Raw genomic sequence first — 12,555 nt, forward strand, 5'->3', positions numbered from 1 at the left:
AAAATTTGAATTTGACAATTCACCATATTAAACTTGCCGACTTCATGTAGAAGTCAATGGTAAAGGTCCCTTCCCTTGAAGTTTTTTCTTTTGTCTTGAAAGTTTGCAGATTTCGCTGGATTTTGTCCAAAAATCCAGACTTTTCGAATTGTTGCAGCGACAATTCCATAAAATTGGGATTTTTGTGGCAACATTTTAAAAAGTCGAGTTTTATATGGCTTTTCTCGCAGCAACTTTTTTTTTACTAAATATCAGACATTCAGGAAAATTAATTTAGTCGAATTTGAAAATAAAAAAAAAGTGAGAAATTATGGAGTTTTAGTAAATCTGCCCCTAAAAGTAATGGTAAACTGCACATGGAGCATTTCTTATATTCAATAATGTAGTACTATAAATAATAGAACATAGATCAGGTATCCATATTATATTTTCTTTCATATTTTGCTAGGTTTCATTTTCTGTCTTTGCTTCATTCTACACTATTTATTTTCTTTGCACCTACTGTATATCAGTCAAACTCCTTTGGACATAAATACATTTATGGAATCTGTTATCCAGAATGCTGGGGACCTAGGGTTTTATGGATAAGGGGTCTTCCCGTAAATTGAATCTCAATACTTTTAGACTATGAGGGTAGACTGCCATGGTTGAGGTTGTTTTCTCTTGAGAAAAAGGTACTCGCAAGTTTACTTTACAAGTACTTTACAAGTACATTATAGGAAATTATAGACAGACTCTGGGGGATCTTTTTTCTCATAGAAAAGATAAACATACTGGAGGCCACCCTTTTAGACTTCAGAAACTGAATTTATATTTAAAGAAGCGTAGGTGCACAAGCAGAGAGACACAGGAGGAGGAAACTGGGAGGGGTTTTCCCTGCTACTGTTGAGTAAAGCTTGTCAGTCAGTGCTATGACCACTTCCTGTGGGAGACTGAGGCGACACTCACATGTTTCATTTTGCTCTGGCTTCTAACTGGAGAGGTTGTGTATACAGCTCTCATATAATGACAGTTTTAGGAGTAAAATTCTTTCAAAACATCTTTCTTTCTGCATCATTTCACATTTTGAGGGAGGATGAATATTACCGAATATGAACTTTATATAAAATGTCTCCTTTAAAAAAAATGCAGTTTGTTTTTATTTTTTCATTTGATTATACCAGTAACAATTTAGATTTGGTTTGGTATTTTTATTGCTACCTCTAGGGCAGTATAAATCAGTACATCAGTGCTTATTGGCAATCTTTGTAGATGGACAAATTAGACAATATCTAAATGTTTGTCCTACAGGCCTACTTGGAAACAACAGAGAAGCTGGCTTGAGCATATATGCCTTAATAAAGAAAGGCCTTTAACCTTTTTACTGCCAACAACGTATGGGATACGTCGTGGCAGTAAAAGGGCTTAAATGCCAACGACGTGTCTCTGCAGCGGCGGCATGTGCTAGAGATAGGACACGTCGTTGCCATTTCTAGAGATGACAGCCCCCCTGGGCAACGAGCCAGGGGGGCTGCCATGTGGGTCCTGCGACACGATCGTCGCAGGACTCTCCAGCAAGCAGCAGACGCAATCACATTGTGTCTGCTGCTTCCCCCCAAATGCCGCCGCCCACTGCAGCCTGGAGGAGGAAGCGATCGGGTGCTTCAGGACAGGTAAGGTGTTTGTTTGTTTTTTTGCACTTACACACACACTTACATACATTTACACACACTTACAGCACACAATTTAGCAGGTTTTTTTTTTGTTTTTTTTAATTTTTCCCAATTTTATACACTTATTTACACTCATATACACACTTACACACTATCACACAATTTTTACACATGTACACACATGTATACACACTTTTTTTTTTCATTTTACCACTTTGTTTTTAGTTTCTTTTACCTAAAAACTGTTTATTTTGACAGCGTGACTATTGGATCAGATGCTCTGACCACTAATTACACTGTCATGTGACTTATTTTGTTGTTTCACTGATTTGCACAATTTTTGTAGTTTTATCGCACTTTATCCCTGTATGTGTTCCTAATCTGTTTTTAGCGTAGCTTTGCCAGGTGTAACTTTTGTGTACAAAAATAACTTTACCTATTTTGAATTCATCAGAATGTGTACTTTCCAAAAATATATGGTTTTCTGTGGGTCTGTGTATAGGGGGGGGGGTTACTGCACATAATACGCTGTCAGGGGGCTCTGTGTGCAAAAGCTGAGTTGGCAGGCGAGGAATCCATATGCGCTATTTTCATTTTGGGGTCAGTACTTACCGCAGACTTTGGTATATCTATGAATATTGGGCATCAAACTGTTCAGTAGACCTTAGGTGTTCCTATTTGGGGTGACTTGCCTTTGTACGCAAGAAATTGTGTGAGATAAATGCGGTAAATTGCAACATTTTTAGGCGATTTTCTGAAATGTCATAAAAACCAATAACTTTAGGAAAGCTCTGCAGATTGGTACTTTGGTGTAAAAAGGACTCTTTACCCATGTTGGATTTGTCAGAATGTGTACTTTCCAAAAATATATGGTTTTGTGGGGGTCTCTATATAGTTAGGGGAAGTTTCGGCACATAATACACTGACAGGGGGCTCTGTGTGCAAAAGCTGAGCTGGCAGGCGAGAAATCCTTATGCGCTATTTTAATTTTGGGTTCAGTACATACCGCAGACTTTGGTATATCTATGCATATTGGGCATCAAACTGTTCAGTAGACCTTAGGTGTTCCTATTTGGGGTGATTTGCCTTTATCTGATCTTTATCAAGAAATTGTGAGAGATAAATGCAGCAAATTGCAACATTTTTATGCGATTTTCTAAATGTCATATAAATCTGCAAACTTAGGAAAGCTTTACAGCTTGGTACTTTGGAGCAAAAAGAAATGTTTACCCATTATAGATTCAGGGGGATGTGTACTTTCCAAAAATATATGGCTTTCTGGGGTGAGTGAACTTTTTTTGTAGCATTATCCCACATAAAGGATGTAAATGTGTTGATTTTGCAGGATATGCATATGGGGGTATGTTCCCATTGGGGCCCCTACATGCCACATACTTAGGTAAACCTATACATATTGGGCATCAACCTGTTCAGTGGACCCCTGGCGTTCATCTTGGTACCTAACACTATGTGGGAGATAAGATGCTGCAAAGTGGAAGCTTTGAGGGGATTTTTGGAAATGTCATCAAAATTGCTAACTTTATAAAAGCTGCGTGGCTTGGTACTTTGGAGTAGAAAGACATGGGTACCCATTTTAGATTCGGGGGAATGTGTACTTTCCAAAAATATATGACTTTCTGGGGTGAACATACTTTTTACTAGCTTTAGCCTAGTGCTGGGCGGTATACCGGTTTTTTTAAAAAAAAAAAACGGTATGAGTTTTAAACATACCGCTATACCGGTATGCGCGCCTCCTGCTGTTTTTCTCCAATCACATCCGGGTTGCGTCCGTGCGTACGTGACGTCGGCGCGCATGTGACGTCAGCGCGCACACAACGTCGCTAGGATGCATCGCTGGAGCTGGAGGAACCACAAGTTGGGTAAGTTCTGCTGGGGGGTTGTGGCTGGGGTTGGGGGGGCTGGGGGGGTTGTGGCTGGGGGGGCTGTGGCTGGGGTTGGTGTTGTTGGGGGGGGCTGGGGTTGTTGGGGGGGGCTGGGGTTGTTGTTGGGGTTGTTGGAGGGGGTAGGGGGCCACCAATATTTATTATTTATTTTTTATTTATATACCGTCAAATACCGTGATACCGATATAATTTTGAAAAATACCGTGATATAAATTTTTGGTCATACCGCCCAGCTCTACTTTAGCCCACATAAATGATGTAAATGTGTTGATTTTGCTGGAGCTGAAATAACAGAAATGATTAATCATATGGGGGTATGTTCACATTGGGGCCCCTACATACCACATACTTAGGTAAACCTATACATATTGGGCATCAAACTATTCAGTGGACCCCTGGAGTTCAAATTCAGGGTGTTTTATCTTGGTACCTAATGCTATGTGGGAGATAAGATGCTGCAAACTGGAAGCTTTGAGGGGATTTTTGGAAATGTCATCAAAATTTCTAAATTTAGAAAAGCTGTGCGGCTTGGTACTTTGGAGTAGAAAGACATTTGTACCCATTTTAGATTCGGGGGAATGTGTACTTTCCAAAACTATATGACTTTCTGGGGTGAGCGTACTTTTTACTAGCTTTATCCCACATATAATGATGTAAATGTGTTGATTTTGCAGGAGCTGAAATGACAGAAATGATTAATCATATGGGGGTATGTTCACATTGGGGCCCCTACATGCCACATACTTAAGTAAACCTATACATATTGGGCATCAAACTGTTCAGTGGACCCCTGGCGTTCATATTTAGGGTGTTTTATTTGGTTACTTTATGACCTGTAGGAGATAGGATACTATAGACTGGAAGCTTTGAAGCGATTTTTTTAAAAAAATCACAAATTTTGATAAAAACCAATAACTTTAGGAAAGCATTGCGACTTGATAGTTTGGTTTAGACAGACAGTTGTGCCTATTCTGTATTCCCCAGAACCTGTTCTTTCCAAAAATGTACAATTTTCTGGGATAAACCTTCTGTCAGTGGAATTTTTGAAAATTTGAAATGCAGCTTTCTGGAGCAGTGCTTTGGAAATTTGGTAGTGTACTGCTGGGAGTTCTTGACCTAAAACTATATATATTTGGTATTGGCACGTTCAGGAGACATGGGACTTTCCAAATCAGTTGTATATTCGGGCATAAAATAATTTTTGTTTCTAGTATGTGTGTTTATATTATGGAAAATTTGATTTTTTTTGCATTTTTAGACATTAAGAAGCCTATATCTTTTTACAGAATTGGAATTACACAAAAATTCTACCATATTTTGAAAGCTTAGGTTGTTCTGAAAAAAACTAAAAGTCCCCCCGAGGAAAGGCCCCTAAAGTGAAAAAGTGCAAAATGTTCAAAAACTGTCTGGCAATATCTAGTACACTGTATAAATAAATCTAAAGCAACTGGACTTGTTTGGTAATCATTGAAGATGTTTCACTACTCATTGTCTGGCAATACAAGTTCCGCTTTGACGAAAATGCCTGGCAGTAAAAGGGTTAAGGGCCTAAATGCGACCCTTCCTATCCAGAAGTTAGAGTGCAACATGAATCCAGAGTTTGGAGTTTGTTAAAGTGCCCATGCATGGTAACTCAGTCAAATAATTCAGTTTTAACCTAATTAATCTATGTAACCTGTGCCTTTTCTCCTTTTTCCAGCTTAGGGCTCTGGCACACGGGGAGATTAGTCGCCCGTGACAAAGCTCCCTTGTCACGGGCGACTAATCTCCCCGAACTACCATCCCACCGGCGAAATTGTAAGTCGCCGGTGGGATGGCACACGCTGCGCAGGCGATTTCGGCAAATCGCCGAAGTTGCCTCATGAGGCATTTTAGGCGATTTGCCGAAATCGCCTGCACAGCGTGTGCCATCCCACCGGCAACTTACATTTTCGCAGGTGGGATGGCAATCCGGGGAGATTAGTCGCCTGCGAACAGGGAGATTTGTCGCGGGCGACTAATCTTCCCGTGTGCCAGAGCCCTTAAATGGCTGCCCCTTTGGCTACACAGCAGCTTATTTATATGAACTACAATAGTGTTTTTGAACACCAGTTTTACCAGTGCAGAGCAACAGTAAATTATATTTTAATTACTTTAAAACACTTTAATTTTTTGGTATTACTGGTCCTTTAATGGCATCGTTTCAGTTGCTTATACCTTTAGTGGTGGGCAACACCCAATATATTTTTCTCTATTTCACTGTGCATGCTAGGATAAAGTAGCAATAGAATCAATCTATCCTGCTCATTCCATTTAAAATAAATATAGTACACAAAATACAAATACATATGAATGTTATTTCCATTTTTAAAATAACAACGTGTAATGTTTTCAATACACTGTCATTAATTTAAAAATAATTCGCTTGTTTGCTTATATTGTCTGTGCAAACATTGTTTTAACATAAAGTCAAGGAGATGTAGAATAAACACAGTCAATGCTTTGTAACACGGAATTGCTAAATTTTGTCAGCACGTTGTCACATGTACATAAGTAGAGTGCACTCCTGCAATAACTGACCTTAAACTCATCCTGAAGATATGGATTCTGAGAGGTTAGTTATTTAAATCGTGCTTCAACATGCTGGTGCATTGAAGCTTGGGAAATTGTCATTCTGACTCACACTAAGGGGGAGATTTACAAAGACCCGAATGCTCCGAGCATATTCTCGCCGATTTTTTTGTGCGGGCAAAAGTCGCGCGTCAGCGCGATTTTTCTCGAGCGCCTGCGCAAAAGAATTGGAAAGGCTCTGCCGCTGTCTGCAATGGTTCGGTACGAAAATCTGTGACTTTCGGATCACCAATACGATATTGTCGTGACTAATACGATTTTTTCGTAAGCATTTTCGTGATATTTGCGATATTCAGAAATTTGTTTTTCCAATCCGAATTTTTCCCATTCAGGATTTGAACTCGTGTTTTGATAAATCTGCCCCACATGCTGTTCTTATCCTGGCCATTACATCAAAAACAATTTTAAATCACCCAAAAAATATTTACTGTGCTGCTTCAAAATGTATACCTCCCCCCCCACACTTTTTTTCAGCGTTAGTTCAATGAAAAGAGCTTGAGCCGAACATACTTTTTACCTATTGTGTTAACAGTGTTAAAGTTTTTTTTGCACTAAACTAGCTAAAACTGCAAACTGAACATAAAAAAATTTTCTAGCTGTTCTTAAGAACACAATCAAAAGAAATCAGCACACCACCTAGAAGTATAAAGAAAATGTCACATAGGATAGCCTGTAACGAAACGTGGTTTATTTTGGAGCAAAAACACAAAAATAAGCATTTTTGCCATAAAGTGTGCCCTGTGTGTGTACTGACAGGTTGATTCCATGTCTGCCCCTGCAGTACTCAAGATACTGAATGACTGGAGCAAAACAGCCATTTTCCACCTGTTTTCGTAGCTTAAAGGACATGGAAAGGCAAAGTCACTTGGGGTGCCAAAATGTTAGGCCCCTGTTGGGAGAGAACAGCACCAGCCCGGGGTAGCTGCAGCGCCTCTTTCTCCCTGGTTCGCGAGCGCACGCATGCGCAGTAGAGTGAAAAGCCGAACTTTAACAGAGAAGTCGGCTTTTCACTCTACTGCACATGCGCCTACCGCATAGTCGCAGCTAAACGAAGCAGGAAGGAGGAAGAGCATCGCTCCAGGTACCCCGGGCTGGTGCTGTTTTCTCCTAACAGGGGCACCAGCCCGGGGTACAAGGTAAGCGATTAAAGTCACTTGGGGGTACCTAACATTTTGGCACCCCCAAGTGACTTTGCCTTTCCTTGTCCTTTAAAAAAAGCAGAGTAACACTGCTCTAAAGGTAAGAAAACACGATCCACTGTCATCTGTCTATTTTGCAAGGCAATGACAAGCACAGCAATGGCCTGTCTGTGCACCCATGGGACAACACACATTTGCATTCACACTGGGGCAGAAGGCAGAGAATTGCTTCTTCTCAACTTGAATATTCATGAAGAACGCACCGTGTGCCCCTAGGCTTGGAGCATGGCCCATTATCCAAGAGGTTGCGGTATGATCTCATAGGTTTTAGAGATACGGCTAAACTATTTATCTTGCATTTCTCAATTTTGCAGTAGAATGTACTGCTGCTATGACCGTTTGATAATTTGTACTTACCAACAACCATTATTCATATACTGCTAGTGTCATTCTACATTATTTAAAAATATTAAAATACTGATTAAGAAGGAAAAGAGAATGAAAGGCTTCAGTTAAAGGATCACAAGATATAAGAATACTTTGCCAAGACTCAGAGAGTCAACAAGCTAATTTTATGTGGACTTTATATCCTATCTTTCCTGCATGTACAGATCAAACAACATCACCAGAGGCAATGGATGAAATGATTTCCAGTTTCAAAGAAAACCACTTTAAAAGAAATGTGCCAGACCCATATAGCAACAGTGCATTTTGTCTCGGTTTTCAAAATGTGCCCTTAGTGAGTAATGCTTTTGTCATCACAAGTGAACAAGAAATCCTTTAAAAAAAAAAGCTGACACTTGTAATAGTCATAATTCTGTAGGCGGCATGCAATGTACTTTTGTAAAGCAAAAATTGTCCCATTTGATTAAATTATGCAGCAGATTTAAAGGGTTGGTTACATTACTAAATGAAAATGCCCTATAAGCATTTTTATAAAAATTTTCCCTTAGGGGCTTAAATATGAATTTTTGAGATCACTTTTTGCTGCACTTTGTGGAAATCGCAAAAAAACAAACAAAAACTCCCTTGATCAGGTTCTTTTTTTTCGTCTTTATTAAAAATATCTTTGCACACAATGCATTTTCCCCCCAGAATTTTAGCATCATTGTGGCAGAGCACTAAGCTATGCATTTTGATGAATCTAATGCAGTTGCATCTAAAGTTGGGCATTGGATCACTTTCACCGATGCCTGTCAGTTACACACAAAACAGTGAATGGAAGGCACCGGATCTGCTTTTTCAACTAGTGGATGCGACTTGTGACTTGTTAATGAACTGCCCCTAAAAATCCTTCCAGATTTTTTTATGCTGTTTCATAACTGGCCCTCTCTATCAAACTATGCCCAGGAAAAAACCCAATGATCAAATTCACTGGAAGGGGGGGAGATTATAATATTGCCACCCCTCTGTAAATTCAGGTGTCTTTGAATGAGATGGCAAGCAGGTATCCAGATACATTTGGAAATACTGTATAATTCTGTGAGTGCCCCAACCCTCTTGATATATGCATGCATGTAATGTAGAATAAGTCGACTATGGTGAAGCTTTTTCCGTGTGCAGGCAGGATTTCACTAGTGAGGGGCATTTCCTGGAAAAAAATGTATGGTTTCCCCTAATTTGAGTGTGACTCTATTGATAGGTGCCCTTTAAATGTATTGCTATCGAGCATACATAACTTCAGGGATGGTGTGATTTTTTTAACTAAACAGTGTTAATAAAGTTTGTCATTTTAGCTTTTATATAATTTTAATGAAAACTGGTGTAAGACAGATTTACTATGGTAAGATTTGTATGATGGACAGAGCTGTACTATGTTTTTTTACTTGTCCACATTCAAATTAAATCTGGGCATACAAGTGAAGATATACTTATTTGAACCAATGGTGCATTCCACCTGTGTTCGGTGTTTAGAGTCAGTTTAGTTTAGTGTCAGTACAGGCCGATAAGAAAGAACAAGCTGTGTTTCATCCTGCACATATAGAAATACGTATCACAAAACATAGTTTAGCTTGCTACAAATACTGGTTTCCATTTGAACTGTGCTGCATTAGCCATAAACTATGCATTGCTGATGTTCTCTTGGATTACATTCACACTGCTTACAATGGGAATTTCCTCTCTTCAAATTAGAAACATAACATTCACATACTGTATGCCTGATTAGTAATGAGTTGCAGGTTGCATTACTTTCCATACAAGGGTGGATCATGAATTTTTAGCTGATTACTAAAAAGTGACATCTGAAGCTCTATGGTTCTGGTTCATGTCACCCCCTATGATGTTTAGATAATAAATAATAGAGTTTAGATATTGGTAGACTCAAAGGCAAAATGGAAAACAGTAATCCTTTTAAAACAAACCAATATGAAGCCTCAAACCACAGGTTTGATTAGCAGTTAGCACAAAGGTATGTTAAATAATTTGAGTTCCTAGTTTTAGGGCTTGTACCGCTGAACATTTTGTCATGCTTTCACCTGTGGTGGAACCGGGTAGCAGAGGACAAAATGCTTGTCTGTACGAGCCCTTAAAGATGAGCTATGGGCAAATTATTGCATATTCACTTTAGGACCTATATATCAAGCCATGCTTGAACTCCATTAAAGCCAGGCCAACTTATTATGCAGGCTGAATGGCTACTTAGCAATTAATTTTACACAGAAACCAAAGAAGGCTGCAGCATGCATTTAATAAATGACGATGCAGGATGCGATTTTAATATGAACCTGGTTTAAAAGGGTCTGCAGCTCTATGCACAGGTGTCATTTCATGTCTTTATTACTGAACCTGTACAGAAGTGCATGTGTAGTAAGCAGTAATAGGTTCAGTTTCCTGATTGCAATTGTTGTTTCCAAGCAATGATCACAAGGACAGAAAGATTTTGCTTAGAAGCCAAAAAACTGGTTGCCTGAAGCCACTAATATGCATGGGGTTCGCCTGCAAATAAAGCACATCCAAATGTTTTTAGGCAACACATGCTTGGAAAAGCAGCCTGCTCCATGCCATTGCCACAAGGCATGTGTCCACACTAGCACAAAAACTCATGACACACAAGGGGTATGTGTAAGTCACCAACAGAAAAGCACCAAATTTCAAAATGTCCTGTTACAGTGGACCACTGGTATCAAAACTCCCTTAATCATCACTACTTATGTACTGAAGAACAGTACATATCCTACCCATGGCAAATATTGATAGACAATCCACAGAAACACTCACTTTTGGTCTTCTTGCAAACATTTGTATTTAACACTTGGGCCCAAGATCCCTACAGTGACATTTTTAATAAAATGTGGATTCTTAAAGTAATATTTCACTGACAGAATTGCAAAGGCAATTTACAAACACAGGTGTAGGTACAAACATTCACATCATAAGGTTTTTATTTGCAATTCGTCATATGACTGTGCCTTTAAATGGAAAGTCTACGTTCCTATTACAGAAATTAAAGAAAAATACACTACTAACTTAATTCCATATAAAACACAAGGGGTCCAAATATCTTGTATATTGCGGCATAATAAATTGTATTTAGCGATGAAAATTACATCACATGAAGTACTGAAGCTTCATATAGTATACGCAGTGTCGGACTGGGAATCCATGGGCTCACTCTCCAAAATATTTTTCCTCCTTTCCTCATTCAACCACTTTATTCTCCAGGTCTCTATACTTCCATCTATTTCTCCTTTTTGTTCCCATTCAGAAATAGGGAATGACCATGAAGTAGGCCAAATAGTTAGGAGCAGGAGAGCCCACTGACACCTGGGTCCACCGGGAGTTTTGTTGGTATACTGGTGGGCCAATCCGAAAGAGTATAGGGAATAATGCACCCCCTAGAGCTGGGCGGTATGACCAAAAATTTATATCACGGTATTTTTCAAAATTATATCGGTGTCACGGTATTTGACGGTATTTTTTTTTTTCATGCATGATTAGGTGTTAACCCCATTTCCTAATAAATTAGAGAATAATTACTGAAGTATTGAAAATCAGAGTCAGGCAAGCGAAGGATCGGCAACAGAAAGTCGTAAGGTAAATCAGGCAGGCTTAGTTTCCCAGGCAAGGCCGCAGACAACATAGCACAGGAGGAGGCGTTTGATAGCTTTAAATACCCCCCACGCATGCACAGAACCGGCGCCGTCAGCGCGTCACGGACGTGCATGCTTTGACATGTACGTGCGCTTTGACGCACGCGCACAACGTCCCACGGACAACGGGACACGCAAGGAGGCGCGCGAGACCGGGCCGCATGGGTGAGTATCCTGACACCCCGGTATTGCGGTATCTGAAAAATGAATATAGTTTTAAAAAAAAAAAACACCGGTATTTGATATTAAACGGTATATCGCCCAGCCCTAGCACCCCCTTTAAAATGTTATACATCCGTTAGGAACCCCATGACAAATTAGGGACGTGAGTTTGGGAGCCATTTTAATAAATGGGAAAAGGTGCATTTGTCTGAGGCCCTATCCTTAGACCTTCCATTTGCTATAACTTTAGACAAAAGCTTCCCCTGATATAGCAGACCCCTTCTTTTTATCCACTGGGAAAGCTGAAGTTATAGAAGATCTATAAGAAGAAAACATATTGTTTCCATTTTGTAATTACGGGTTCTCCGTTGCTATTATTACAGGGCAGTGCACCTAGATCCCGAACTTTAGTTTTAGGATACACGGCCTATATGGTTTATTCAGGGCCCATTTAAGGCACCGTAAAGTCTAGCCTGAAAATCTCATTCGTTGGGCCCTGCAGCCGTCTCAATACATATGTGAAACACCTAAGCTCACTCTGTTAAACTAGAATATGGTAAAGCAGATCTAGAGGGAGTACATTTATAGAGTCCAGGTAACTAGTTAAGGCGCCATTTGTTCGCCATGGTCTCCGCAGCACGTCTGACCTCACACCACCCCCTTATAGCTGTCCTGAGATGGCACGGCGGAACAGCGACAAATAACTATGAATGCAAAAACATTAATGGCGAATTTACACCAGCGCGCGAAAATATATGTAGAATAAGTTGACGAGCCCGCACTACACTCAATAATAAACTCTGACTAAACCCACATTGTTCCCATAAACTCTCAACCTGACTAAATTACCGAAGCCGCTGCCACCCGTACCGTCCAATAGCACTCGAGAAATTGTATCTTATGCCCCGCCTACCCGTGCATTGTGGTAATTGTAGTTTAAACATCTCCCTTCTACCTCCGTTGTTACAAGCGATCGAACTACAACTTCCACAAATCA

Source organism: Xenopus tropicalis, chromosome 6, assembly GCF_000004195.4.
Source record: "Xenopus tropicalis strain Nigerian chromosome 6, UCB_Xtro_10.0, whole genome shotgun sequence".
NCBI classification, from domain to species: Eukaryota; Metazoa; Chordata; class Amphibia; order Anura; family Pipidae; genus Xenopus; species Xenopus tropicalis.